We start from the raw sequence: 27,989 nt of genomic DNA, 5'->3' as shown, positions 1-27,989 counted from the left end.
CACAGTGGCCCGACATCAGCGGAATCTTATACAGAGGTCAGGGATCATTGTCAGCCATCATACATGTCCCATCACTGACAGATAACATCTGCTCCTCATGAATTATTCTCACTGCCTGACATCATATAACATGGAGCTGGTTATCACACTTACCTTGTCTCTTTTCAGAATTTTCTTCATTTTTTGAGTTGTCTTGGTCTATACTCAAATATATCGAAGAATTACTTTCCTCGTCAGCAGGAATATCTGATCAGAAAGTAAGAAAAACCTCTTAATAATAATATATTCTTATAGGATCTGCTTTGTATCTATACTGTAAGTAAAGTGACGACTTATTACATGCTACGACTGTGCGGTCACAGTGGCCGGACGGCAGAGGAATCTTATACAGAGGTCAGGGATCATTGTCAGCCATCATACATATCCCATCACTGACAGATAACATCTGCTCCACATGAATTATTCTCACTGCCTGACATCACATAACATGGAGCTGATCCTCACTCCTACCTTGTCTCTTTTCCTCCATTTCTAGCTCTATACTGAAATATATTGATTTTATTTCCTCGTCCGTTTCATTTTCTATTCAGAAAGTAAAAAAAAAACCTCTTAGTATCAGAATATTCATTTAGGATCTGCTTTGTATCTGCTTATAACATTAGTGTGCAAAATAAAAATTGTCAGGTGCCAAGGTTTTTTGTAATAGATTTATGGTATTTCGAGGGTGTTGAATTAAAAAAAATCTCACGGCATTACATAACTTACTCCCAATACCTATACAGCGCATAAAATAACACAACTATGACACATTGACTTAGTAGCTAAAAATTGGCCACCAAAGAATTTTGTAACTTATTATAATCAAAAACTTGAACCAATCCCCGCAGCTTGGCCAAAAGGCTCAAGGCCGTTTATCCGAATGACTGAATGACTAACCGTAATGCCATGAGAGACTGAATGGCGGGGCAGCACTTCTGCTAGGAAACTGCCAGAGGTCAGACAGGGACCCGTGCCGCTACCCTCTTTTATCCCACTCTCCTTTATGTACTAATACATACACCAATCAGGGACCATTCACAGGAAAGGAAACCTATCCTTCCCCCTGCTACGGTTCCCTGAATGGCCCGGTATGCTAGCCAACCACCTGCAAAGCACTTGTGAGTATGTACCATGGAAAAAACAGAGGGAAAGATTTTTTCCCACCATGTAACCCTTTCAGGACAGGGATATATAGCAAATAGGGTAATGCCGTGTGTTCCCCTCCTGAAGGTCCTTTGATCACCATTACTTTTGCTGAATTGGTTGTAGTTTTTGAGGTAATTGTCACAAGTGTGTCACGTCCTCCTGAGATATCGGGGGTTAGAAGATCACTACGTATTGTGAATCACAAATCTTCCATTTAACCTGTGTGTTCGTGTCCCATATTAAATGGATTTTGTTTCATCCATGAAAATAATGATTTCTCCCAATGCGACTTGTTTGTGATAACCAATGCAATAGCTTTTGGTGTTTGGGTCAGTCTTTTGACTATAACAGCATCTCAGGTAATGAAATAGCCTATATAATTATTTTGTATTTCAATTTGTAGGCTTACAGTGCCATAAAAGCGACTTTTTGAGGCCAGAATTCTATTGTGATTAATTAACTATTAAATTTTTCAGAAACTAGAGGGAATCTGCCAAAACCAAAGTAATATTTTTAATCAGCACCATAAACTTAATATAAAACCGTTCAGACATTGTTGGCATCAAAATCACTGTTTACCAGTGCAATGTAAGTAATGGGACGCCTTATTACATGATACCACTTTGCGCGAACGGCAGAGGAATCTTATCATATAGAAGTCAGCGATCATTGTCAGCCATCATACATGTGACAATCCCATCACTGACAGATAACATCTGCTCCACATGAATGATCTGGTAATCTTGGAAAACTCTACAAAATTAATGAAATCTATGGGCAACATAATTGGGATCCCTGAAACATGGATAACATAGGATACAAATAACTGAAAAACCATGTGGAAATATTGGAGACTTGAAGTCAACATTCTCATGTTTTTTTTCCTGTAGACATGTACATACCTGACAATGGGGACGAGGGTGGCAAACTGGTAATAGCATCGTCGCTAATAGATACAGGAAAAGATTCTTTCTGCCTGTTTGGAAGAAGAAAAACATGTAAATCACAAGTAAATGCAGTATAAAAGGGGTTGTCTTACTATATAAACACCAACTATAAGGCCCATTAGGACATATGAGGGTCATAGTGTGGAAAATAGAGCAAAAAGGAAAAAACTACAAAGAATGGCTGGCATGTAGTAGTACATCTCTCCTACAGTGTGGGCAGCACTAAAAGTGCATGACTGGCTGCAATTATGGGTTGTTATCATCAGCAGTTTCTGAAGCCAAGAGAACAATGACTGCTAATCATGGGGCAATGGATGCTGTATTTGATAGTATGGTGTTTATGGCCTATATTTGGGGTTGTGCACATATATCAGCCTGGAGATCCAAGTAATGACCCTATAATCTACTCACATTTCTGAGATGTCTGTGTTGGATTCTGGGGTACACTCTGGAGGAGACTTGGGATCCTCCTTGTTCATCCTACTGGTGGCGTTGGTACAGAGCTAAATGCAGACAACAAGAAGATATTAAATACTTTTTTTTTTACTTTTAGAGGTTTTTTTACTTTTTTATCTATTCTCATACTTACTTTAGAAAGCCATTCAGAAGAAGATGTAAAATTTGGGTAGTTATAGCTCTCATTGTCTTCCTCATCTGAGACCAGATGTTCGTCATCTACAAGACATAGGTAATGAAATACTTTTAAAGGCTGTCAATAAAACAGTAACCATTTATCTGTAATAGTAATGACAACCAATTGTCTCAAACTATGGTAGACGAGACAAACAGCTGCTTAGTCTAGATGACATCTCCTTCTACTTACTGATAGAGAAGCTTGTGCCCACATTTTTTTAAATCAGATAATTTTTTATTAAACATAAGAGCATTGAAAACAAATATCACTTGTCACAAAACAACGTTCATTTTACAATGTTTTCCTCCAGTAACTTACCACTCCCCCTCACGCTCAAGTAGACCATTCCAGAAACAAACAGATCCCATATTGTCAGATATTGGTTCAGTTCACCATAAATTTAACACAACATTCCTGTACACTGGTGTACCATTAATGAAATCTGTCCAACCACGGCTGCCATATTTTGTGAAAAAGTTCCAGTTTATTTCTCTTGGTGTATATACTTTTTCCAGTTGTATTATATCGTCCATTTGAGCCATAAATTCACATCTGGACGGAGGCTCCTCTCTGATCCAATATTTAGCAATCAATTTCCTTGCAATAAATAATATTCTTGCAATTACATTTTTGGTCATACTGTCAGTTACTAACTCCTCCACATACCCCAGTATACATATAAGCGGGTCCCTAGGGACTGCACACCCATACACAACTCCAATACAGTTCAGCACAACAATCCAAAAGGCTGACAGTCTGGGACAGTGCCAGAGCATATGCAGTATACCTGCCTGAGATTGTGAGCACCTCGGGCAGTCAGAGTTCGACTTCAACCCAGTCTTGAATAACCCATCAGGGTTTTATAGATCTTATGGATCACGTGCAATTGTGACAGTCTCCCAGGTTCACTCATAGATATCTTAGGTACGTACACCAGAATAGATTCCCAACTAGCTCCCATTTCCTTTTAGCTTTAATAGGGTGATCTCCCAAGAACGTGTGTAAAAGGTCCCTATACACTTCCAATATTGCCCCCTTGTTTCACTATTTTTAAGTATAAAATCTAATCACTATGGTCCCTCCTCTATACTGAGACTGAAACGCATGTTGAACCCATCTATACTGATATAGAATTAACCCTGAGAACTGAAATTCCTCTCGTAGCACTTTGAATGACTTAAGTTTCCTCCAGTAAATTAAATGATCTATCAAACTAATGGCTACCTCTTTCCACTCCTCAAATCCCTTCATATGTCTGAACTCCTGGAAATAACTGTTACCCCAGATAGGCGAGAACCTAGTAAATCCAGTGGCCCCCCTAATCTGTTTGGTTTTCTGCAATACCTTATGGATGTCAGGAATCCCGCACTGCACTTGCTCACTGGGCCAGTGCTTGTGTCCTGAGTACAAAAACAGTGCTCAAAGATACCTGTGGAGCAGGGCAGCAGCGGTGACGATGCGTGCTTCAGAGTATCAGGACCTGAAGCATGTGACTGCTGGGGGCATGACCTAAGCTCCACAGTGCTAGGAGCTGCAGGGAAACTCCTAGAAAGGTAACTACAGGACAATGTTACCAAGGGGCATAGACAGAGACAGAAACCAGATGAAGCCAGGGTCAAAGAACAAGATAGCAATACAGTACCAAAGGGTTAGACAGAATGGATAATCAGGAATTAGCAATAGATCAGAAAACCAGAACGGGCAATAGACGGTACAATAGGGGAAAACTGTAACGGAGTAACGATAGCCAAGCCAGGAGATCAGAACCAGAAAAGACAATAGTACCAAAACGAGAGACGGAGTACAGAGTGAGGGGACGGACCAGGTCATACACGGGAAGCAAACAAGCAACGCAGAATACACGCACACCAGGGGTCAGACACACCAGAACAACAGTATAGCTGACAGAGAACCCTGGTAAAGAGTGAGTATAAATACCCCTCCCAGATCCAGAAAGAGGCCACATACACTTAACCCTGTGAGTGCAGGGCAAGAACCCTGTTCAAACCATGACAATGGATAATCATAAGGTTAATAGTCTGGTACCGAAATCACAATTTTTTTTGAAAATTCCCGCCTCCAGACCCATACTTAACACCAATGTCTTAATTAGGTGCCTCAAACATCCAGGTATCTGACCCATCCCTAACACCTCCCCCCATCCTTTAAGGTGCTGGCATTGTGCAGATAGAAAATATATCCAGGGATTGGGTAATGCAAGCCCCCCTTCTTCCTTCGGCCTCTGCAATATTTTCTGTTTGAGTCTCGGACTCTTCCCACCCCACACCAGATCACCAAATAATTATTTTATCCTATGAAACTTGCACATTGGAAGCCAGACCGGGGAATTATGTAACGCATACAATAACTGAGGCATAACAATCATCTTGAGGAGGTTTACTCTGCCCACCACCGATAGATGTAGATTATTCCACACTGAGACTTTGGTATTCGTATTCTTTGCAGTAACGGACTCAAGTTGAGTTCCTCAAACCTCGTCAATGGAAGCACTATATGGATCCCCAAGTACTTAAATTGCTGAACTACCTTTAATTTAGTACCTGCCTCCACCTCCCCAGTACAATTGTCATCTCCATCAATCGGCAAAAAACACGACTTATCCCAGTTAATCTTCAATCCCGAAATAAGACCAAAACCTTCAATTAATATCATTACCCTTCTTAGGGACTCCCTGGAATCTGCCAAGAAAAGCTGCAAATCGTCGCCATACAGAGCGATCTTCTGCGCCCACGTTTGACGCAAGCTGAGGCTTCTGACTTAGAAGGTTGTTAAAGTCTAAGTCTATCAGGAATGGATGACCCTTGATCTCAAATGCTCCTGCTGGAAAAGACAAAAGAAAAGTGTTGCGGATATTGTCAGAGACTGTTCCATATCTGAACTGTTTAACTTAATCTAAACTAATGAAATTTACATGAAGGAAAATTACTGAAAGTCATATGAAGAATTAGAAATGGATGAGCTGATAGAGAAGTGCTGATTCTCATGGACATATGCGATATGTTCTATGTGTAATAAGCAAATTGTTACCTGTCCCAAGTCTTCGTTCAGGATTTTTTCTGAGCAGTTCTGTGATGAGGCACTGAGCATCAAAGGGAGGAACGGGATTACAATCCCAACGTATGTCTCCTGTTATATAGAAAATTACAGAAAATAAAACATCTTTATTGGACTGTAAGATAAAGCAAAGGAAATAAGTAAAACAATGTAACTAATCAAAGCAAATGATCGGATTATTCCACTTACCATTGACAATATTATTAAAAATCTCTGTTTGGGATTTCCCATAAAATGGTACACGTCCCACAAGAAATTTATGTAGTATGATCCCCATAGACCACCAGTCCACAGGTCTTCCATAGTATTTTTTCAGGATGACCTCTGGGGCCATATAACATGGGGTGCCCAAGACCTGGAAAGCAACAGAAGAAGGAGATGAGATTGATGATACCATTATTATGACAAGTTCTCACATAAAAACACAATTACAGAAGATAAAATATCAGTGGAAAAGTTCTCTAGAAATGAAGAATGCAGAGAAGAAACAACAGTGTGATGAGATTAGTAAGAACAAGCCTCGTTTCTGTAAGTGATGCCGACCTCATGGTCCCGGAACTCTCTGCTGATGTCCTTTGCTAATCGCTTGTAGATGTTGGTTTTTGGTGTCATGACACCAACTTTTGAAACCCCAAAATCTGTAACTTTAATATGTCCGGCAGATGTTATCAGGAGGCTGTGAAAGAAAAGATGGTTTTAACCTTACAGACTATGTGATAAATGATAACTTCCATTATTATACTTCAGGGGGCACTTACTTCTCTGGCTTCAGGTCTCTGTGCACCACCCCATAGCTGTGCAAGTATTCCACAGCAACAACCGCTTCTGCAAAGTACAAGCGGGCCAAGGGGACAGGTAAATGACCCATGGTGTTTAATAGGGTCCGACAGTCTCCACCTGTAGAAAAAAGGAAATATGACCGGTGAGGGGTTTATAAAGCAGACCACCATGATGTGTAATGAGAATTGAGCACAGATATTTGGCAGGAAAGACTGTATACAGTTATAATGAATAGTGCACATAATATTAGACTAAAGTAGTGGTGAAGTGTGCTCCATGTAACTAATAACATAAAGTGATATCACATCTTGTCTACAGCTGAGGAAACTGGAGATACTGGCTTGCTCAGTGTGGACATACAGGGGAGATCACACAGACAGTGGCGAACATAAAAATCACAGGGCCCCATAGAAAAAGTTCTAATTAGGCCCCTAAAAATAATATCTTTCGAATCCCCTTCGTGTTCTCACCAGCAATACACTTTTTATGGCCATTTCAAAGTATGATGGCCTCAAGCATGCCCCCAACCACAAACGCGGAGTATGGTATCCCCACAGTGAATCCTCCTGCCTACCGTATCACCCCACATATACAGTGTCAGTATGATGCCCCCACTTAGTATAGTGGCGCCCACAGTGCCTATACTCAGTATAACGTCCCACACAGACACACAATATAATGCTCCCCACATGTCTCCTCTCAGTATGATGGCCCCTCACACATAAATTTGAACCCTAACACAAAATGAGGACACCCATATAGAATAAAGACCCCACAGAGCACACCACTCAGTATGAAGTCCGCACCCAGTATAGGAGCATTCACAGCCGGCAAATCAGTATCGTGGCATTAGCAGGCTCCCATAGCCTCTCACACAGTACTATGTCCCCCACAGCCACCCAATCAATATTATCACCCCTACAAATGCTGACATTAAAAAAGCACTATTCACCTCACCCCATTCCCACGGCACGCTGCTCTGGTCAGTACAGTGTGAGTACTGAGACTCCACACTACAGGCGGGATGCTGTGACTACTCTGCACCTCCAGTGTACGGAGTCTCAGACCACAGTCTCACAACCACGGGCTGAATGGTGGATCGGGGGACTTTTGGCTTCCTGAGGCACCATTCTGTTCATCAGTATTCTCATTCTGAGGATGCGGCTGCTCTGAAATTGTGATGATAGGAGGAGTGATGTGGCCCAATGCCAAGTGGCGCCAAGCCTCCTCTGACTCATGGGCCCCATAGTTCCCCTGCACACTGAGCAATGGATTTCCGTGCAGCTAGGTAATATATAACCTATAGGAAATGTTCTGTGGTGATGGAACCAACCACCTGGACACATCCTAATTATATGTGCGGTGATAAGATGTGAGCAGGCATGGAGTGACTAGAATATAATGCATATGTGTCCTACCTTCCACATACTCCATGACCATACAGAGGTGAAGTTTAGTTGGAAAGGAGCAGAGCATGGAGACCACAAAGGGACAATCAGCGAATGTTAAGATGTCCCTCTCAATAAAAGCCAATTCCACCTTTTTTGGAGTATTCAGGTTCTGCTTTTCCATTGTCTTCATTGCAAAGACCTGGTGCAAGTCTTTATGGCGTGCTAAGTAGACGGACCTGGAGAAAAGGACAATCCATGGTTAGTAATCAATCCTTAATAACAGTCCAGCCGTAGAAATCATTCTACGATCTTCTGTACTAATTCTTGAAGTCCGTCACTGGAAATAAATTTCTAGAAATTAATAAAGTAGCAGAACATAATGTAACCTGTTATAGGTCAGAATGCCCCGCTGTATATAAATGAGCTGAATAGTGGGAATTAGATGTGGACAGTGATGTGGACTCCGATTATTTCCCTATGATAACACTGAATGGCAGAGCACAGAGGCAGAAGTGTTGTCATAGGGAACCCTGAGAAATGTGGATTATACCAACAGAAATCTCACCCAAAAGTTCCAGCGCCGATCAGTTTGGTTGTTTCAAAGTCGCTTATATGCGGCTTTCTCGCTGGGATCAATGATTCGATCGCTCCCTATAAGGAAATAAGAAATGATATTCAGATAAAAAAGCTGCAAGAAAAAAGCTCCAGAAAACTTCTCCCTCCAATATTATGTCCCAGCTGATATACAGCGATTGACTGTAGGGGACGATACAAGCAGAACACTCCGCAGACACGGATGCCATTTAACCCCTTAACGACCAGGGGCATTTCCGTTCTTGCGTCTCCATTTATTGCTCCCCTTCCTCCCAGAGCCATAGCTTTGTTACTTTTCGGTCAATATGGCCATGTGAGGGCTTGTATTTCACGGGACAATTTGTTCTTTTGAACGACACCATTGGTTTTACCATAACCTGTACTGAAAAATGGGATAACTATTCTAAGCGCAGTGAAATTGCAGAAAAGTGCAATTCCACAATTGTTTTTTTTACCGCGTTCACTAAATGCTTAAATGCTACAGCTGACCTGCCATTATGCTTCTCCAGGTCATTACAAGTTCGTAGATACCGAACATGTATAGGTTCTTTCTGATTTAAGTGGTAAAAAAAAATACATCCAAAGTTTGTATAAAAAAAAAAAGGCGCTGTTTTTCGAGACCTGTAGCATTTCCATTTTTCGTGATCTTGGTCGGGGTGAGGGCTCATTTTTTGAGTGCCGAGCTGATATTTTTATTGATACCATTGTTGGTAGATACAAAGTTTTGATCGCCCATTATTGTATTTTATTGCAATGTTGCAGCAACTAAAAGAGTGTAATTCTGGCATTTTGATTTTTTTCGCTTTGTGACATTTACAGATCGGATTTTTTCTTGATAGACCTTGATAGATCGGGTGTTTCCGAGTGAGGCGATATCGAATAAGTGTATTTTTTAAATTGTTTTGAATGGGGAAAAAGGGGGGGTAATTTCAACTTTTATATTTTTTAAATCCTATTTTTCTACTTTTTACTTGCTTCAATAGTCTCCATGGGAGACTAGATGCTGGGATCATCCGATCGCTTGTTGTTGTGAACTCATTTTCTGGTTTACCTCTGGCTTCCGGTGAGGGTGGTGGAGATGGCTATGTTGACAGACGAGTCATGAGTTCTCCATCCGGGCTCCCTCTGGTGGTGACAGTTGGTAATGCAGCTGATCTAAATTGCAGAGACCTACCACCTGAGGAGGACTGTGAGTGGACATCAGAAATCTCTGACTGGATTTAAGACAGCCAACTCCCTAATTTTGTGCTGGTGATTTTCTCCTGCCCCGAGGTTCTGGTTTCCAGTTCTGTTCCTGCCTTCTCAAGCTAAGTGTGCTCTGCTATTTTTCACATGAGATTTGGTCTGGTTTACTCAGTTTTTGTGATCAGCCAGCCCCTGCTGGGGCTGTGCTGAATTTCCATTCTTATGTCTCTGTTTATGCCAGTTTGCCTTTTTGTCCCTGATAAGATTGGTCTCTTTTTGCTCTGTCTTCAGAATACACAAGAGTGCTGATATAGGAAATTGAAGTCTAGCGACTTCAGGGTTTTTGTTATCAGAATGTGTTGGACATTTCTTGGCAGGGTTTTGTGCATGATTGCAGACAGCATCTTTCCTTTCCTGTCCTTTCTAGTTAGTGTGGGCCCCATCCTTTGCTCAGCCTTTTTTTCTATCTGTGTTTGTGTTTTCATCGTCTCACCGCCAATACATGTTTGGGGGCTGTCTATTGCTTTGGGGTCTGCTCTGGGGCAGTTTAGATTTCCCCTTTTCTTGCTTTAGGCTTATTTAGTTCTCAGGCTGTGACGAGGCATCTAGGATCATCGTAGGTACGCTCCACAGTTACTGCTAGTTGTGTGGATAGGATCAGGGGTCTGCAATCTGCTTAGTTACCAACCTCTCTGGTTTTCTTGGGCTTAGTTTGTTTTTGTTTTTCCTCCTCGGTGACTCATTCGTAACAGCTTGTGTTACACAAAGCAAATATGCTCATCTGCTCTGACCGTCGACTGCTGGGCGGCAACAATAGCAGTTTGGCAATGACAGCCAAAGAGGTCTTCTGAAGACCTCGTATTGTCATGCAAACCCTTCGGCGATCCGCGGTGATATGACACGGGCGCCAATGGGCGGAGCTAAGACGCACTTCCATAGCAGCCATTTAAATATGCCGATGTCAGAGTTTGACAGCGGCATTATGTTAGCAGCCACAGGTGGATCGTGATTACACCCGCGGCTGTTAGGAGCACATGACAGCTGATCAGATGAGCTGTCATGTGCTGGAATAGATGGGGGAGGCCATGGGCAAAGCACGTCATAGGTCGTTAGGGTGTTAAGGGGGATCCTCCATACACCAGAATCATTGTACAGTGCTGAATAATATGGGAGATCACAAATGAAACCTTAAAGGGAATCTGTCAGCAGGTTTTTTATGTAATCTAAGAACAGCATGATGTAGGGGATGAAATCCTGATTCCAGTGACGTGTCATTTACTAGGCTGTGTATCGTTTTATTAAAATCAGTGTTTAATCAGCAAGAGATTATCACTATAGGACTAGTCTTGTATCACGTAGTCCTACTGCTCTATGTAACCCTGCTCCCACCACTGATTAGAGGATTTCTGCTTATTCACAGTGTACTGTATCCAGACAGCGGCCAGCCAATGGTGTGGGCAGGGTTATAAATGGCTCAGGATTCAGAGCTCTGCTATATCTGCATCAGAGAAAAGTGTGACTGCTGCACCCAATAAAGAAAGTGACATTGTTGGAATCAGGGTCTCTGCCCCTACATCATGCTGCTCTCAGATGGGTAGCAGAAACCTGGTGCCAGACTGTGTTTAGTATAAGTTCTATTATCTAACACAATAGCATCATTTATATTTAGAACAGAGATCTCCCATGGTTATATGGGGATAATACTGGACGTGTCATTCACACTCCATGATCTGGTGACATACAGACATCCCCTTCTATGATACTCACAGCGTCAGGTTCTTGGATCTCCGGGATCTCATAGATTCCACTATCAGGAATCGCCAGCACTGTTGGATCTAAAATAGTGATGAAGAGATGAAGAAATAAAATGTATTGGAAAACATCAATCCTACATACCCAATACAGCAATATAACGGAGAAATGGCGGGACGTCTGTAAATGGGATTATTACTGATTATATGGGGATTCTAAATATGAGGCAGTCATCGCCCTCACTGTACATGTGAGTGATGGGAAGAGAGAGCTCAAGCAGAGAAGCCATATGCATATTAGCCTGTAAGTGCACTAGGGGCGTGTCACTGCACTCAGACGTTTTCTTTCACGCCCCCAGTGCACTTCCACCCAGGTTTGTGTATGGCTTCTATGTTAGATTTCTCCTGACTGAGATATTAGATTTCTAAAAACAAAAGGGCTCTTTTCATTAGAGGGTAATGGGCTGTACAGTCAGACCGGTACTTCACATGTAACAGGCTGACAGGTTCCCTGTTCACAGAGTACAGTAAATCCACCATTATCCCCTGTTCTCTAGAATATCTGGAGATTCCGTCTAGAAGGTCGGGTGATCGGCTTACCTGTGGTCAGATCGCTGGTCAGTTCCCGCTGACTCGTATTAGGGTCAGGGGTCATTCCCGGGTGTAGATTTTGCCCATCTTCGGTGTCGCCTTCTGCTGTTTCCTAATAGTTATAATATATAGATTTAATATGTGGAAGATTTTACTAAATCACCAAATCCATAAATCAGGAAGAACTAAACCTGCATTTACAGATGCAGCAATTGTAACTATACAGACAATGCGCCATGTTGAGAACTTTTCTCATTCTCTCATTTAGGTGGATTAAGATAAATTAAGATTGAAAAATCAAACGTTCGGTGTAAACTTTGACTTCTCTGCCCTGTGACCCCAGAGCCGTGTTACCTGCGCTCCTTATATCAGGGGTACTTCATTCATTACAGTATTAGGGGGAAATGCTTTACACTGCAGCTCCTCTCCACAAGTCCAGATTAATATACTTTATAAGAGACTTGTATACACAACATCTCTGTAATATCACCTATTATCTCAGCTGCAGCATTTACAATCAGGAAGATAATAGCGCTAGACAGAGGCGGAAATACAGACGTCCCGCCACTGAGCTGTGACTACAGAATACAGACTGCCATCACGGGGGAGGGAGCAGCAGAGACTAGCGGCCATAAATATGCTGTGCCTGCCAGGAGCTGACACGGAGGCCTGTAAGATCTAACACCAGATCTTCTGATATCTGACTGGTGATCTGGAGAAGATCAGAAAACAAGGACGTGTGATAGAGAAGAAGACGGCTCCTTACCAGGCGTTCCGATGAGCGGGCCGGACGTTCCAGTGCAGACAGGACTTTTTGGGCGAGTTCCTTAATTAAAGACAAATCGCCATGTTGAAATCTTTTTTCAGCCTATAAAAAAGAAAATAAATCAAAATGAAAATCCTGAGATGAGAAAGGTCACATTGGAGGCGGCCATTTTATGTGCCATTTGCTCCTCTGGCGCCATATCTGGGCATTCATTGTGTTTTATATTGGAGGAAAGAAGAAACTTCTATCCCGTCATTATTATCTATTATTATGGAGAAGATTTGTGCGGAGCGTCCGCCACTTACCTGCTGCAGTAACATCCTGATGTTCTGAGATAAATCGCTCAGATACTCTGAGGTTAGTTGACCTTGGTTGAATTTGGTCAGGCAGTCCTTTACCAGCGGCATCACCAGCCGGTGAGTGAAGCTGAGGACGCCATCGGGTGGTAGAAGCGCAGTGTCGGGGTTACTGTCGAAAATAATCCCCAATAGTGGGTCTGCCTGAAAGTTATCTAGAAGATAGTCATCCATAGCGAGTAAGTGCAAGTGCGCACAGTCCACTAGCTATAGAACCAAAAAATGGCACCAGTGACACTGTGTGCATTGTATAAGTAGAGACTGGGTTCCGTGATGTCATAATAGCCAACATCATGTGTGATGTCATAATGGACAACATCATGTGTGATGTCATAATGCCGACATCATGTGTGATGTCATAATGGAATCTTGGAGTAGAATCTTCATGGGCGGCTCTGTAGGAATAGATGCTGCCTAGCAATTCTGAAAGTGGAAAACCATGGAATGAATTATGTCTCCATGTTATTACGGCCGTTCTATGTTATTTCCAAATAGAACACAACCAGGATAAGGCTATGTTCACATGTCAGAAATAAAACACAAGAAAGGGGGACTCAAACCCAGAGTGCCAAGAAAAATGGGGTTATTACTTATGTAGATATAGTAGAAAAGCATAAATATAGTAAAATAAATCCCACATTTAATTAGCAGTGCTGCGAAAATGGACCTTAGATGCAGAATGGACAATCGGAAAGAAACAACATAAAACCACTTTTGATACTTTGGACTTTTAGTCGGTGTTTCTCTTGTGGTTTTATATGTTCACATGTTGCATTTTTGCAGGATTTTATTCTACCCCTAAAACCAGAGTGGTAGCAGGAAAATCGCTGCGTACAATCCTCGTGTTTTTGCAGCGTTTTTAATTGTTTTGCTTTTTCATTCATTCATTTGAATTGGTGAAAAACTCTGCAAAACTGAAAGAATTGACAAGCTTCAGATAAAAATGGAGAAAAAGAAATGCAGCGTGTGACTGAGAGTTTAGAAATCTCTTCTCTAAGCTGGTGCTGTAAAATGCTAGGGTTTTTTTCGTAGAAGGAAAACAGAAGTTATATCAAAATTATGATCCAAAAAATATCAAGGGCCAAGCACAATAAATAAATCCCGTCTGTTTCATCAGTTTCTCAACTGCAAGAGAAAAGTGAACAGAAAAAGCACAAAGTAGAAATTTTTTCAAAATCATAAATTGCAATTTTTATTAAACAATTGTAATGAAAACAAGTAATGAAAATAAAATAACAAAAAAACAAAAAAAACAAATGCCTCAGATATGAAGGACGCTAATGGCTGGAGACACCTTTACACACACTTTGCCAACATTAATATATTGAAAGTGAAGATATAGAAATATCTCAAATGTGAAAGAAGAGGGGTACAGTCGCCTATAAATAATCTTCCTGAAGTAGGATTAGAACATCATTAAAGTGCCTGTGCTGAGGTAGGAAAATGACTGCCTAAGTCCAGCAACATATATGGAACACCCACATGATCAATTAACCCCTTTACCCCCAAGGGTGGTTTGCACGTTAATGACCGGGCCAAGTTTTACAATTCTGACCACTGTCCCTTTATGAGGTAATAACTCCAGAACGCTTCCATGGATCCCGGTGGTTCGGACATTGTTTTCTCATGACATATTGTACTTCATGTTAGTGGTAAAATTTCATTCATATAACTTGCGTTTATTTATGAAAAATATGGAAATTTGGCAAAAATTTTGCAATTTTCCAACTTTTAATTTTTATGCCCTTAAATCACAGAGATATGGCACACAAAAAACTTAATAAGTAACATTTCGCACATGTTTACTTTACATCAGCACAATTTTGGAAGCAAAATTTTTTTTTGTTTGATAGTTATAAGGGTTAAAATTTAACCAGCGATTTCTCATTTTACAACACCATGTTTTTTAGGTACCACATCACATTTGAAGTCACTTTGAGGGGTCTATATTGTAGAAAATACCCAAAAGTGATACCATTTTAAAAACTGCACCCCTGACAGTACTCAAACCACATTCAAGAAGTTCATTAACCTTTCAGTTGCTTCACAGGAATTTTTTGAATGCTTAAAAAAATGAACATTTAACTTTTTTTCACAAAAAATTACTTCAGGTCCAATGTTTTTATTTTACCAAGGGTAACAGGAGAAATTGGACTACAGAAGTTATTGCGCAATTTGTCCTGAGTATGCCTATACCCCATATGTGGGGGTAAACCACTGTTTGGGCGCATGGAAGAGCTCAGAAGGGAATGAGCTCCATTTGACTTTCTCAACGCAGAATTGGTTTGATGCCATATCGCATTTGGAGAGCCCCTGATGTGCCTAAACAGTGGAAACCCCCCCCACAAGTGACACCATTTTGGAAGCTAGACCCCCCACGAAACTTATCTAGATGTGTGATGAGAACTTTGAACCCCCATGAGCTTCACATAAGTTTATAACGTACAGCCGTAAAATTAAAAAAATCATATTTTTTCCACAAAAATGATCTTTTCACCCTCAATTGTTATTGTGATGTCACGGGTGACTGGATACACCACCTCCAGCAGGGCGAATTTCTATGACACCCGTGACCCTGGATACACCGCCTCCAGCAGGGAGATTTTAAACAATGTAACGTACAGCCAGATGCACCGCCACCAGCAGGCTTATTTCAGTAGTTACATGTGTATCTGGATACACCGCCTTCAGCAGGGTGAATTTACAGAGATAAGGGAATCACCAGGGAAACCGATACAATGGAGGGCCCTACAATAGGGAACAGAGACGTGGAGACCTCCTGCACTCCCCTGAGTCAGTGTCTCTACACTCCTGACAGTCCCTAGGCAGGTTCCACACCTGGCGACGAGCAGGATACCTAAAAACCCTAGCTCGCCCTGCACCTATCCCTTTCTAATGAATTGAATGGTGCAGAAACTAATCCCACCACTGCACTAAAACACACATAAGGAAAGTTACAAACAGGGAAAAACCACTTAACTTTGCTCTGTTGCTATTGCTCCCAGAAACAGAGTCCAGCAACTGAGTGCAGCTTTCCTCCTGAATAGCTGCTACTTCACTAAAGCTTTGTCAGAGCTGCACGGAACTCCTCATTGTTGCTCCTTCACCACCAGGACTCTGACTGAGCTGCAAGGAACTCTTCTCTAGCTCCTTCCTCCGCCAAGGATGGTTAGAAATGACCAATATCACCAACAGTGAGTGAGACCACCTGACTCTCCTTTATAGGCAAGAGCCAGAGCAATCACACCTGCTAGTGATTCCCGTGTAATAATACTAGCCACCACCGGGGGCAAAACTAGAACTAAAGACACCACTGTCTATTGACCCTAATGGCCACCGGGGACAAAACTAACTTAAAGCAACTAGCTTAACCCCTTAAGCCCCAAGGGTGGTTTGCACGTTAATGACCAGGCCAATTTTTACAATTCTGACCACTGTCCCTTTATGAGGTAATAACTCTGAAACGCTTCCATGGATCCCGGTGATTCTGACATTGTTTTCTCGTGACATATTGTACTTCATGTTAGTGGTAAAATTTCATTCAAATAACTTGCGTTTATTTGTGAAAAAATGGAAATTTGGCGAAAATTTAGAAAATTTTGCAATTTTCCAACTTTGAATTTTTATGCCCTTAAATCACAGAGATATAGCACACAAAAAACTGAATAAGTAACATTTCCCACATGTTTACTTTACATCAGCACAATTTTGAAACCAAAATTTTTTTTTGTTAGGAAGTTATAAGGGTTAAAAGTTGACCAGCGATTTCTCATTTTTGCAACACCATTTTATTTTTACGGACCACATCACATTTGAAGCCACTTTGAGGGGTCTATATGATAGAAAATACCCAAAAGTGACACCATTCTAAAAACTGCACCCCTTAAGGTGCTCAAAACCACATTCAAGAAGTTTATTAACCCTTTAGGTGTGTCACAGGAATTTTTTGAATATTTAAAAAAAAATGAACATTTAACTTTTTTTCACTAAAAAAATAATTCAGGTTCAATTTTTTTAATTTACCAAGGGTAACAGGAGAAATTGGACTGCAAAAGTTATTGTGCAATTGGTCCTGAGTACGCCGATACCTGATATGTGGGGGGGAACCACTGTTTCGGCGCATGGCAGACCTCAGCAGGGAAAGAGCGCCATTTGACTTTTTCAATGCAAAATTGGCTGGAATTCAGATCGGACGCCATGTCGTGTTTGGAGAGCCCCTGATGTACCTAAACAGTGGAAACCCACCCAAGTGACCCCATTTTGGAAACTAGACCCCCCAAGGAACTTATCTAGATATGTGTTGAGAACTTTGAACCCACAAGGGCTTCACAGAAGTTTATAACGTACAGCGGTACAATTAAAAAATCATATTTTTTCCACAAAAATGATCTTTTCACCCCCAATTTTTATTTTTCTAAGGGTAATAGGTCCCTAAAAGTTATTGTGCAATTTGTCCTGAGTACACTGATACCCCATGTGTGGGTGTAAACGACTATTTGGGTGCATGGCAGAGCTCGGAAGGGAAGCAGCGCCATTTGACGTTTTTGGCTGGAATTGAGATCGGACAACATGTCGCGTTTGGAAAGCCCCTGATGTACCAAAACAGTTTAAACCCCCCACAAATGACACTATTTTGGAAACTAGACCCCCCAAGGAACTTATCTAGATGTGTGGTGAGCACTTTGAACCCCCCAGTGCTTCACAGAAGTTTATAACGCCCGTACGTGAAAATACAAAAATCGTATTTTTTCCACAAACATGATCAATTAGTCTCCAATTTTTTATTTTCCCAAGGGTAACAGGAGAAATTGGACCCCAAAAGTTGTTGTCCAATTTGTCCTGAGTACGCTGATACCTCATATGCTCATATGTGGGAGAAAACTACTGTATGGGCACACGTCAGGGCTCAGAAGGGAAGTAGTGACGTTTTGGAATGCAGACTTTGATGGATTGGTCTGCGGGTGTCATGTGCGTTTGGAGAGCCCCTGATGTACCTAAACTATTGAAACTCCCCACAAGTGACCCCATTTTGGAAACTAGACCCCCCCACGGAACTTATCTAGATGTGTGGTGAGCACTTTGAACCCCCAAGTGCTTCACAGAAGTTTATAACGCCTGGGCGTGAAAATAAAAAAATCATTTTTTTCCACATAAATGATATTTTTGCCCCCAATTTTTTATTTTCCTAAGGGTAACAGGAGAAATTGGACCCCAAAAGTTGTTTTGCAATTTGTCCTGAGTATGCTGATACCCTATATGTGGGGGTAAAACACTGTTTGGGCGCATGGCAGAGCTTGGAAGGGAAGGAGCCCAATTTGACTTTTTCAACGCAGAATTGGCTGGAATTGAGATCAGACACCATGTTGCATTTGGAGAGCATCTGATGTGCCCAAACAGTGGAAACCCCCCAATTATAACTCCAACCCTAACCCCAACACACCCCTAACCCTAATCTGAGCCCTAACCCTAGCCCTAACCCTAACCCTAGCCCTAACCCTAGCCCTAACCCTAACCCTAACCCTAATGGGAAAATGGAAATAAATACATTTTTTAAATTTTATTATTTTTCCCCAACTAAGGGGGTGATAACGGGGGGTTTGATTTACTATTTATGGCGGTTTATATGTTTGCCGGCTGTCGCACGCTAAAAGACGCTTTTTATTGTAAAAATAGTTTTTGCATCACCACATATTGAGAGCTATAATTTTTCCATATTTTGACCCACCAAGTCATGTGAGGTCTTATTCTTTGCGGGACGAGTTGACGTTTTTATCGGTACCATTTTTGGGCACGTGACATTTTTTGATCGCTTTTTATTCCGATTTGTGGGACGCAGAATGAACAAAAACCAGCGTTTCATGAATTTCTTTTGGGGGGGTGCGTTTACACCGTTCCGCGTGCGGTAAAATTGATAAAGCGCTTTTATTCTTCGCGTCGGTACGGTTACAGCGATACCTCATTTAGGTCGTTTTTTATGTTTTGTCGGTTTTTTGCAATGAAAACAATTTTATATAAAAAATAATTATTTTTGCATCGCTTTATTCTGTGAGCTATAACTTTTTTATTTTTTTGCGGATGATGCTGTATGGCTGCTCGTTTTTTGCGGGACAAGATGACATTTTCAGCGGTACCATGGATATTTATATGCGTCTTTTTGATCGCGCGTTATTGCACTTTTTGTTCGGTGGTATGATAATAAATCATTCGTTTTTTATTTTTATTTTTTAAGGGGTTCGCTAAATGGTTAACTAATGGGACAATTTTGTAGGGCGGGTCGCTACGGACACGGCGATACCAAATATGTGTACTTTTATTGTTTTTTTTTTTTTATTTTCAAAAAATGAATTTATTGGGGAATATTTTTTTTTTTTTACTAATTTATTTAGCGATTTTTTTAAAATTATTTTTACACTTTTTTTTTTTTTTTTTTACTTTATTACATAGTCCCAGGTGGGACATCACTGTCCTGTGACAGATCTCTGATCTGTCACATCACAGATCACTGTGACAGATCAGAAATCTGTCACAGGCAGTTCTGCAGACTTCCTCATGCCTGCGCTTTGCAGGCAGTGAGGAAGTCAGCTCCCTACAGGCCCCCGAAGGCCCCCGTCGCCATCTTGGATCCGGGGGCCTGTAGGGAAAGAGCCCCCCGCAGCAGCGCTGCACATTGCGCTGCCGTGGGGGGCTCAGGGAAGCACGGAGGGAGCCCCCTCCCTGCCGAAGCTTCCCTTTAACTCCCGGTACACCGCGATCGTGTTTGATCGCGGTGTACAAGGGGTTAACGTGTCGGGGGCGGTCCGTGACCTCCCCTGACACATTGTGCCGGGTGTCAGCTGTGATAATCAGCTGACACCCGGCCGCGATCAGCGGCGCTCACCACGTGGGCGCCGCTGATCGCATTAGACGTACTATCCCGTCCCTGGGAATTAAGTCCCAGGGCACATGGACGGGATAGTACGTCTAATGGCAGAAAGGGGTTAAAGGAAAAAAAAGGTTACATGTGCTTTTATCTGTCACAATCCAGCATGGATCGTGACAGTACCCTCCCTCAATATGAGGGGCCTATGGACCCTCAAGACCGCTCCTCATCAGGGAACCACCTACAGAGGGGACGCCCAGATCCAGAGTTCACCCCAGCCACTACCTGAACTTCAGGTTCATGACAAACGAGCACCGCTGGTATTGGCAATGTATGTTCTGGAGGCACCACACATCTCCAAAGTGCCGATCTGGGGAACGAGTTGTGTATGTGCATGTTTGGGGGTAACTCGAGCTGGCAAGACTCAACAACACACTTCCACTGGATGTTTTTTGGTGGCCACCCATACATGCTCGTTTACACACAGGTCCGGACCTGAACGTTTATTGCCACACATTAGTTTGTCACAATACAGTGAACTCTTACTGGAACTGACAATAGAGGCATCCCCCTGTGTCACCACACTCACACCCCCGCAATTCACCAAGGGGCTCACCACCCTCAACCCCTTCCACCACGAGGTCTGTGCCTCCCAGGGTTGGCTAATGTCGAGGGTTGAGACTTGCCCCTACTCTCCTGCAGCACCTCTGCTGCTCCCACAGGAGAGGAAGGGGCCAGTTGCAGAGAGATGGCAGAGACAGTAGCCCCTAGGCAGCAGCCCTCACACGACTACACCCAGCTGACTACTTCCCTAGCCCGCCAATCTATTACCGGGTTGTGTTTTTTAAGCCAAGGGAGGCCTAAAACGATAGGCACCGGCATTCCCTCCAAGACTTAGCATGCCAAGGACTCCTCATGATGTCCTATCCGCAGATGGATATTTCCTACGACTTGAGTCAAGCTCCCCTGGCTCAGAGGAACAAAGTTAATGGCCTGGATGCTTATAGGTTGGGCTAGCATCCTACACTTCAGGCCATGAGTCTGGACAAAGCGAGCATCCACGAGACTGACTCCTGCTCCGCTGTCCACAAGCACCGGTATCACCTCCGGTACCCCGCCAGCCAAAACCTCCGCTGACATAGTACCTTGGGAGGGCAAAATGGAGGAAATATACACTCCCTGGTCACCTCCCTCCAAGCGACCAGGGGAATGCGGCTTCTGAGATGGCATAGATAATTTGGCGCTCGTAGGGCAAGCCTTAAGGACATGACCAGTCTGCCCGCAGTAGAAACATGCTGACTCCACTCCCTGAACCGTAGGCAGCCCTGTACACAAACTAGCTCCTCTTACTTGCATGGGTTCATCTGGAGACTTGACACGCACTGGGCAGGCTCCTATGAAATGGCTCGGCTTCCCACAGGAAAAGCATACCCCCCTGTTGTGAGTTCATTCTCTGGTTCACCAGTTGTGAGTTCTCCTTCCAGACTCCCTCTGGTGGTAACAGGAGGTAGTGAGACTGATTTGATCGGTGGAGATCTGCCACCTGAGAATGAGGATGACGATTGGACCTCAGGAGTGTCAGATTGGATTTAAGACAGCCGACGCCCTATTCAGTTGCTGGTGATTCCTTCTCGCTTGTCAGCTCTTGGTTTTCAGCTCTGTTCCAGTCATCTAAAGCTAAGTTTTTCTGCTAATGTTCACACTTGATTTTGCTGGTCTATTCAGTTTTTTGTGTGGTCAGCCAGCCCAGGCTGGGGGCTGTGCTGAATTTCCACTCTTATTTATCAGTATTTTGCCAATTTGCTTTTTGTCCCTTACTAGTTTGGTCTCTTTTTGCTCTGTCTCAGAATATTTCAGAGTGCTGATATAGTGGGAGAAGTCTAGTGACTTCAGGGTTAATTTTGCTATCAGAAGTGTTGGACATTATTTTTGTAGGGTTTTTTTGCAGGTTGCAGACAGTGTCTTTCCTTTCCTTTCCTTTCTAGTTAGTTTGGGCCCCATCGTTTGCTCAGTCTATTTTCCTGCCTGTGTTTGTGCCTTCATCTTGTTTCACCATCAATATATGTGTGGGGGCTATCTATTCCTTTGGGGTCTGCTCTGGGGCAGTTAGTTTTCCCCTTTTCATGCTTCAGGCTTATTTAGTCCTCCGGCTGTGACGAAGCGTCTAGGAATATCGTAGGTACGCTCCACGGCTGCTGCTAGTTGTATGGTAGGATCAGATATCTGCAATCTGCATAGTTACCAACCTCTCTGGTTTTCTGTGACTTAGCTTGTTTTGCTTTTTTCTCCTCGGTGACCCATTGATAACACCCCCCACCACGGCGAGCCGCAGACAACCCCTTTTTTGTACCAACAACACCGGGCTGCCTGGGTTCCTCCGTCCGCACTGGTGGGTCCTCCTCCCTAGCGAGGACAACAGGGGGCACATTTTGTGTATGTCTCTCCCTAAGGCGTCTATCCACCCAGATGGCAAGGGACATGGCGGCCTCCAGCGACCTGGGGGCGGCGTACTGCACCAGAGTATCCTGCAACTTTGGAGACAGACCCTGCACAAATTAACTCCTAAGTGCAGGGTCACTCCACTGAGTGTCAGTGGCCCACCTCCTAAACTCTGAGCAGTACTCCTCAGCAACCCGGGCTCCCTGTTTACACCTACGGAGTCAGGATTCCACCAGGGAGACGCCATCAGGATCCCCATACACTAGCGCCAAAGCCACAAAAAACTTGTCCACGGACTTTAATGTTGGTGAATCGTCCGGCAGGGAGAAGGCCCAGGATTGGGGATCCCCCTTAAAGAGGGACATAATGATTCCCACCTGTTGCTCTTCACTCCCTGATGAACGAGGGCGCAGCCTGAAGTATAACTTGCAGGCTTGCTGCAAAACCAAGAATTGATCTCTCCCTCCAGAAAACCTGTCAGGAAGGGATATCTTGGGTTCTGGCTGAGCCTGTTCCTGAACCAAGCCCCCAAAGCCCACCAACAGCTGCAGTTGCTGCACCAACTCACCGCACAGCCCCCTAATCTCATCAGTAAAGATCTGCAGCATTTGGGCAAAGGTCTGCATTGGGTCCATGACTGTAATGAATGGAAGCGGAGGCAGACATGGTGAAGTTCACATTCATTTTTATTTTTTAAGTGGAACCGCGGGACCTCGGTCCGGGGGGCTCCGAAGGGGGCGTAACTAGTGAGCCCCGGGCACCCGTAGTAAAGCCCCACACGCAGGGCCAGAATGGAATACCCGGAGGACACAGGTGCTACCTCCAGTTAGACCCCGAACACGTGGCAGCTGTCCCAGCGGGACCAAAAGGGATAACAAAAGTTACAGCAGAGTCCGTAATGCGCTGGGTCCTGGATCCGGTTAGTTGGTAAGGAGTCGGTTCCAGTGACCTTCACACAGTCCTTAGACTCGGATGGCTGTAGGCGGAACGGGATGGCTTAGGCCCAGATAGTTGCTGATATAACCAGGTAACACAGGATACTGATATGCTGTGGAACCAGAGAGCATTAGACAATGCACAGAGACTGCAGATGCAGCGCACACAGGTTAGCATGAGAACCGGATGTAGCAATGATAGATACTCATTGCTCTGGCACTCTCCCTATGGAGGAGAGGCCAGAAATAGCAGCCAGTGCGCTGCCATTGGTTGATTGCATTTTTTGAATAATGAACGTCGCCCCTTTAAGAAAGCAAGAGAGCGGGCGGGCGGGCCCTAATATCCTTAGCTACAGATCTCCTCACAGGACGCCAGGAGGAGGAGGCAGGAGGGAGGACAGAATGCTGAGCAGCAGCATGAGAGACTTGAGGTGAGTGCCCAGAACGGAGAGCAGCGGCAGGCCTGGATGCAGTGCCAGGATGGGGGCCAGGTGTAACAGCGGCAGACCTGGGCACAGCGCCAGGACGGGGACCGGGTGTAACAGTATCCCCCTCTTTACACCCCCTCTTCTTCAAGCCTGCTTAGAACTGTTTAAGGAGAAGAGGAGCCTGGATGTTCTCCCTAGGCTCCCAAGATCTCTCCTCAGGACCAAAACCCTTCCAGTCCACCAGGTAGTAGGTCTTACCCCTTACTTTTTTACGGCCAGGATATGTTTTACCTCAAAAACATCATCCTCCGAGACAGGGTCAGGAGTAGTACCCGGATCCTTAAAGAAGGGACTCAAAACTACTGGTTTGAGGAGAGAAACATGAAAGGAGTGGATTGATCTGTCTCAAGATCTCAAATGGTCCTATGAACCGGGGACCCAATTTGTAGGATGGCATCTTTAACCGGATGTACTTAGAAGAGAGCCATACCTTGTCTCCAGGACGAAAGATAGGCGCATCCAAACGTCTCTTGTCCGCATGCCTTTTCATACGCTGGGAGGCTTTCTCCAGAGCAGTTTTGGTATCCCTCCAGACCTTAGAAAAATCTTCGGAGAAGGTATCGGCAGCTGGAACGCCAGATAATCCGGAGATGGGAAGAGGTATTCCGGGTTGCAATCCGAAGACAATCTGAAAGGGAGGAAGACTTTCCAGAAAATTCACTTACTTGATTGTTGTAAGAAAATTCGGCCCAGGACAGTAAGTCTACCCAGTCGTCATGATGGGCGTTGACAAAGTGACGCATGAATCCAGCCAGGATTTGATTTGTCCTCTCCACTTGTCCATTGGACTGGGGATGGTACGCTGAGGAAAAATCCAGTTCAATTCTTACCAGTTTACAAACTGCTCTCCAGAATCTTGAGGTGAACTGGACTCCTCTGTCGGACACGATGTGGAGAGGGAAACCATGGAGAAGGAAGATGTGCCGGATGAACAGGTCCACCAACTCAGGAGCAGTTGGAAGACCGGGTAGTGGAACGAAGTGAGTAATTTTAGAGAAGCGATCCACCACTACCCACACCACAGAACAGCCAGATGAGATCGGGAGATCTGTGATGAAGTCCATCGCGATATGTTGCCAGGGGGCAGATGGAATTGGAAGAGGCTGAAGCCTACCTGCGGGTAGATGCTTGGCCGTCTTGTTACGAGCACAGGAAGGACAGGCTGTGACATACTCCAGAATGTCCTTAGCCATGGCAGGCCACCAGTAGTACCGGGCGATGAGTTGCAGAGTCTTTCTCTGGCCGGCGTGACCATCCAACTTGGACAAGTGACCCCACCGAAGGACACGAGTATGCTCAGAAGCTGACACGAAAGTCTTCCCGGGAAGCAGCCGGGCAAGATCAGTAGAAGCGACCGCGACTAACCTTGAGGGTTCAATGATATGCTGCGGTTCTACTTCTTGATCAAGAGGTAGAAAGGCTCTGGAAAGTGCGTCTGCTTTGACATTTTTGTCAGCTGGGCAAAAATGAAGAACAAAGTTAAAATGAGCAAAAAACAAAGCCCAGAGGGCTTGACGAGGATTCAGCCTTTGTGCAGTTTGAAGGTAAGCAAGGTTTTTGTGATCAGTATATACGACTACCTGATGAAGAGCTCCTTCTAGAAGATGCCTCCACTCCGGCAGAGCCAATTTGATAGCCAACAATTCCCGATCTCGAACAGAATAATTCCTCTCTGCGGCAGAAAAATCCTTGGAAAAAAAACCCACAGGAATGCATTCGCCCGGAGGACGATTTCTGGGTTAGTACAGCTCCCGCACCTACTGAAGAGGCATCGACCTCAAGAAAAAATTGTTCATTGGAGTTAGGACGATGAAGAACAGGTGCGACAGTAAAGGCCTTTTTGAGAGAAACAAAGGCCTCCTCAGTCTCAGGAGGCCAATCCTTCGGATTTGTACCTTTCTGGGTTAGAGCTGTGATGGGCGCCACTCGGGTGGAGAAGTTAGGAATGAATTGCCTGTAGTAGTTGGCGAAGCCCAGGAATCGCTGTAAGGCCTTCAACCCAGACGGACGAGGCCACTTGAGTACAGCAGATAACTTCTCTGGATCCATTTTTAATCCTGTGTAGGAAACAATGTAACCAAGGAAAGGCAAAAAGGATTGTTCAAAGAGGCACTTTTCAAACTTGGCGTACAGTCTGTTCTCCCTGAGACTCTGGTTAAAATTAAAAGAGAAAGAGCGCAATAGGGTCTTACCCAGGTAAAAAGAGATAAAAGTTCAAGCTGTTATACTCACCAATGGCAGGAGAGTTTAAGGCATAAAGGAATAGAGGTCAAAGCTGCTGCACATCCGAATGGCCACCCCGTGACCATAGATCATCAGATATCAAAGAAGTACTTTTCGGATTAACCGTGCGCTGCTAGACAAAACGACTCCTTTCCAGATTGTGTACTTGTATACTTTTATTTTCCCATTTTTCCAACGCGTTTCGAAGTTTATAACTTCTTCCTCAGGGGATGATATGTACCAAACATATCATCCCCTGAGGAAGAAGTTATAAACTTCGAAACGCGTTGGGAAAATGGGAAAATAAAAGTATACAAGTCGAAAGGAGTCGTTTTGTCTAGCAGCGCACGGTTAATCCGAAAAGTACTCCCTGAAACTCTGTAAGACCAGGCGCACTTGTCTGCGATGCGAGACCAAGTCAGTAGAAAAAATCAGAATGTCGTCTAGGTAGACAACAACACAGGTGTAAAGCAGATCCCTGAAAATGTCATTGATGAACTCTAGGAAAACAGCGGGAGCATTGCTTAGACCAAACAGCATTACCAGGTACTCGTAGTGGCCATCACGGGTGTTGAAGGCTGTTTTCCATTCGTCTCCATCTCTGATTCAGATCAAATTGTAAGCGCCTCTGAGATCCAGCTTGGTGAAGATCCTGGCCCTTCGGAGACGGTCAGTTCTGAAATTAGAGGCAAAGGGTACCGTTTTTTTACCGTGATCTGGTTCAGTCCTCGGTAGTCGATATAGGGCCGCATGGATCCGTCCTTTTTCTTCACGAAGAAGTCTGCTCCTGCCAGTGACGATGATTTTCAGATAAACCCTCTGGCCAAGTTCTCCTGGATATAGTCCGACATAGCCTGAGTCTCTGCCTGGGAAAGATGGTAAACTCTCCCACGGGGAGGAGATGTTCCAGGAAGAAGGTCTATTGGACAGTCATACGACCTGTGGGGAGAAAGTTTTTCAGCCTCCTTTTTCCTGAAGACATCCGAGAAGAACCAGTAAGCGGATGGTAAAGTAAGCGGATGGTAATCCAGGCAGGGGAGCAGGCTGGACCGGGGGTGACGCTGGTTCAATCCGAATTAAACAACGGTCTGAGCAGGAATCTCCCCAATGTAGAATTTCGCCTGTTCTCCAATTAAGGACTGGTTCATGTTTCTGAAACCAAGGCAAACCTAGAAGCAAGGGGTGAGATAAACCAGGGTACACATAAAAATGAATTCTTTCAGAATGCATAAGACCTACCCGGAGTTCCACTGGCTCAGTATGGAACTGGACAGGTACGGTCAGAGGCTGGCCATGGACAGCGACTACCTGTAACGGGTTGGGAAGAGCCTGAACTGGTAAGTGGTTGCGATCCACAAGCGTTTGCTGGATAAAGCTTCCGGCAGCTCCGGAGTCCAACAGACAGAGTCCAGAAAATGTTTTGCTCCGCAGGTCACGGAGACTGAGATCTGCAGCGAAGGAGAGGAATGTTCTCTACCTAGGGTGACCTCTCCTACCGAGCCTAGGCACAGGAGTTTTCCGACTTCTTTGGACAGGAGCGGATCAGGTGTTCGGAACTACCACAGTACAGACAGCTTCTGTTTTTGCGACGTGCCTCCTGGCAGCGGCTGGCCAGACTTACTCGATCTACCTCCATAGCTTCGGGAGAAGAGGATGAGGTAGACATCTTGGAAGAATTAGAGTCCAGGTGGTAGGACCTCCTGTCACGCTTAATCTCCATGGAACACTCCTGAAAACGCAGGTCAATCCGGGTCGCCAAGGAAATCAGGTCATCCAAGATGGTAGGCCTG

The 27,989-nt window shown here is 44.1% G+C and overlaps 1 long non-coding RNA gene across 2 annotated transcripts in view; it reads left to right on the top strand.

Annotated features, from left to right (window-relative positions):
- The window catches only part of LOC141052373 (uncharacterized), a 95,667-nt gene that overhangs the window by 16,641 nt on the left and 51,037 nt on the right, over nucleotides 1-27,989 (top strand). For both annotated transcript variants that reach the window (XR_012220791.1, XR_012220792.1), the window contains exon 4: nucleotides 169-257. This is a non-coding gene — a long non-coding RNA (uncharacterized lncRNA). The remainder of the gene's footprint in view (nucleotides 1-168; nucleotides 258-27,989) is intronic.

Source organism: Dendrobates tinctorius, unplaced genomic scaffold (genome assembly GCF_039654945.1).
Source record: "Dendrobates tinctorius isolate UK_male_01 unplaced genomic scaffold, ASM3965494v1 ptg000159l, whole genome shotgun sequence".
Lineage (NCBI taxonomy): Eukaryota > Metazoa > Chordata > Amphibia > Anura > Dendrobatidae > Dendrobates > Dendrobates tinctorius.
This window is presented reverse-complemented; position numbering and strand designations above follow the sequence as displayed.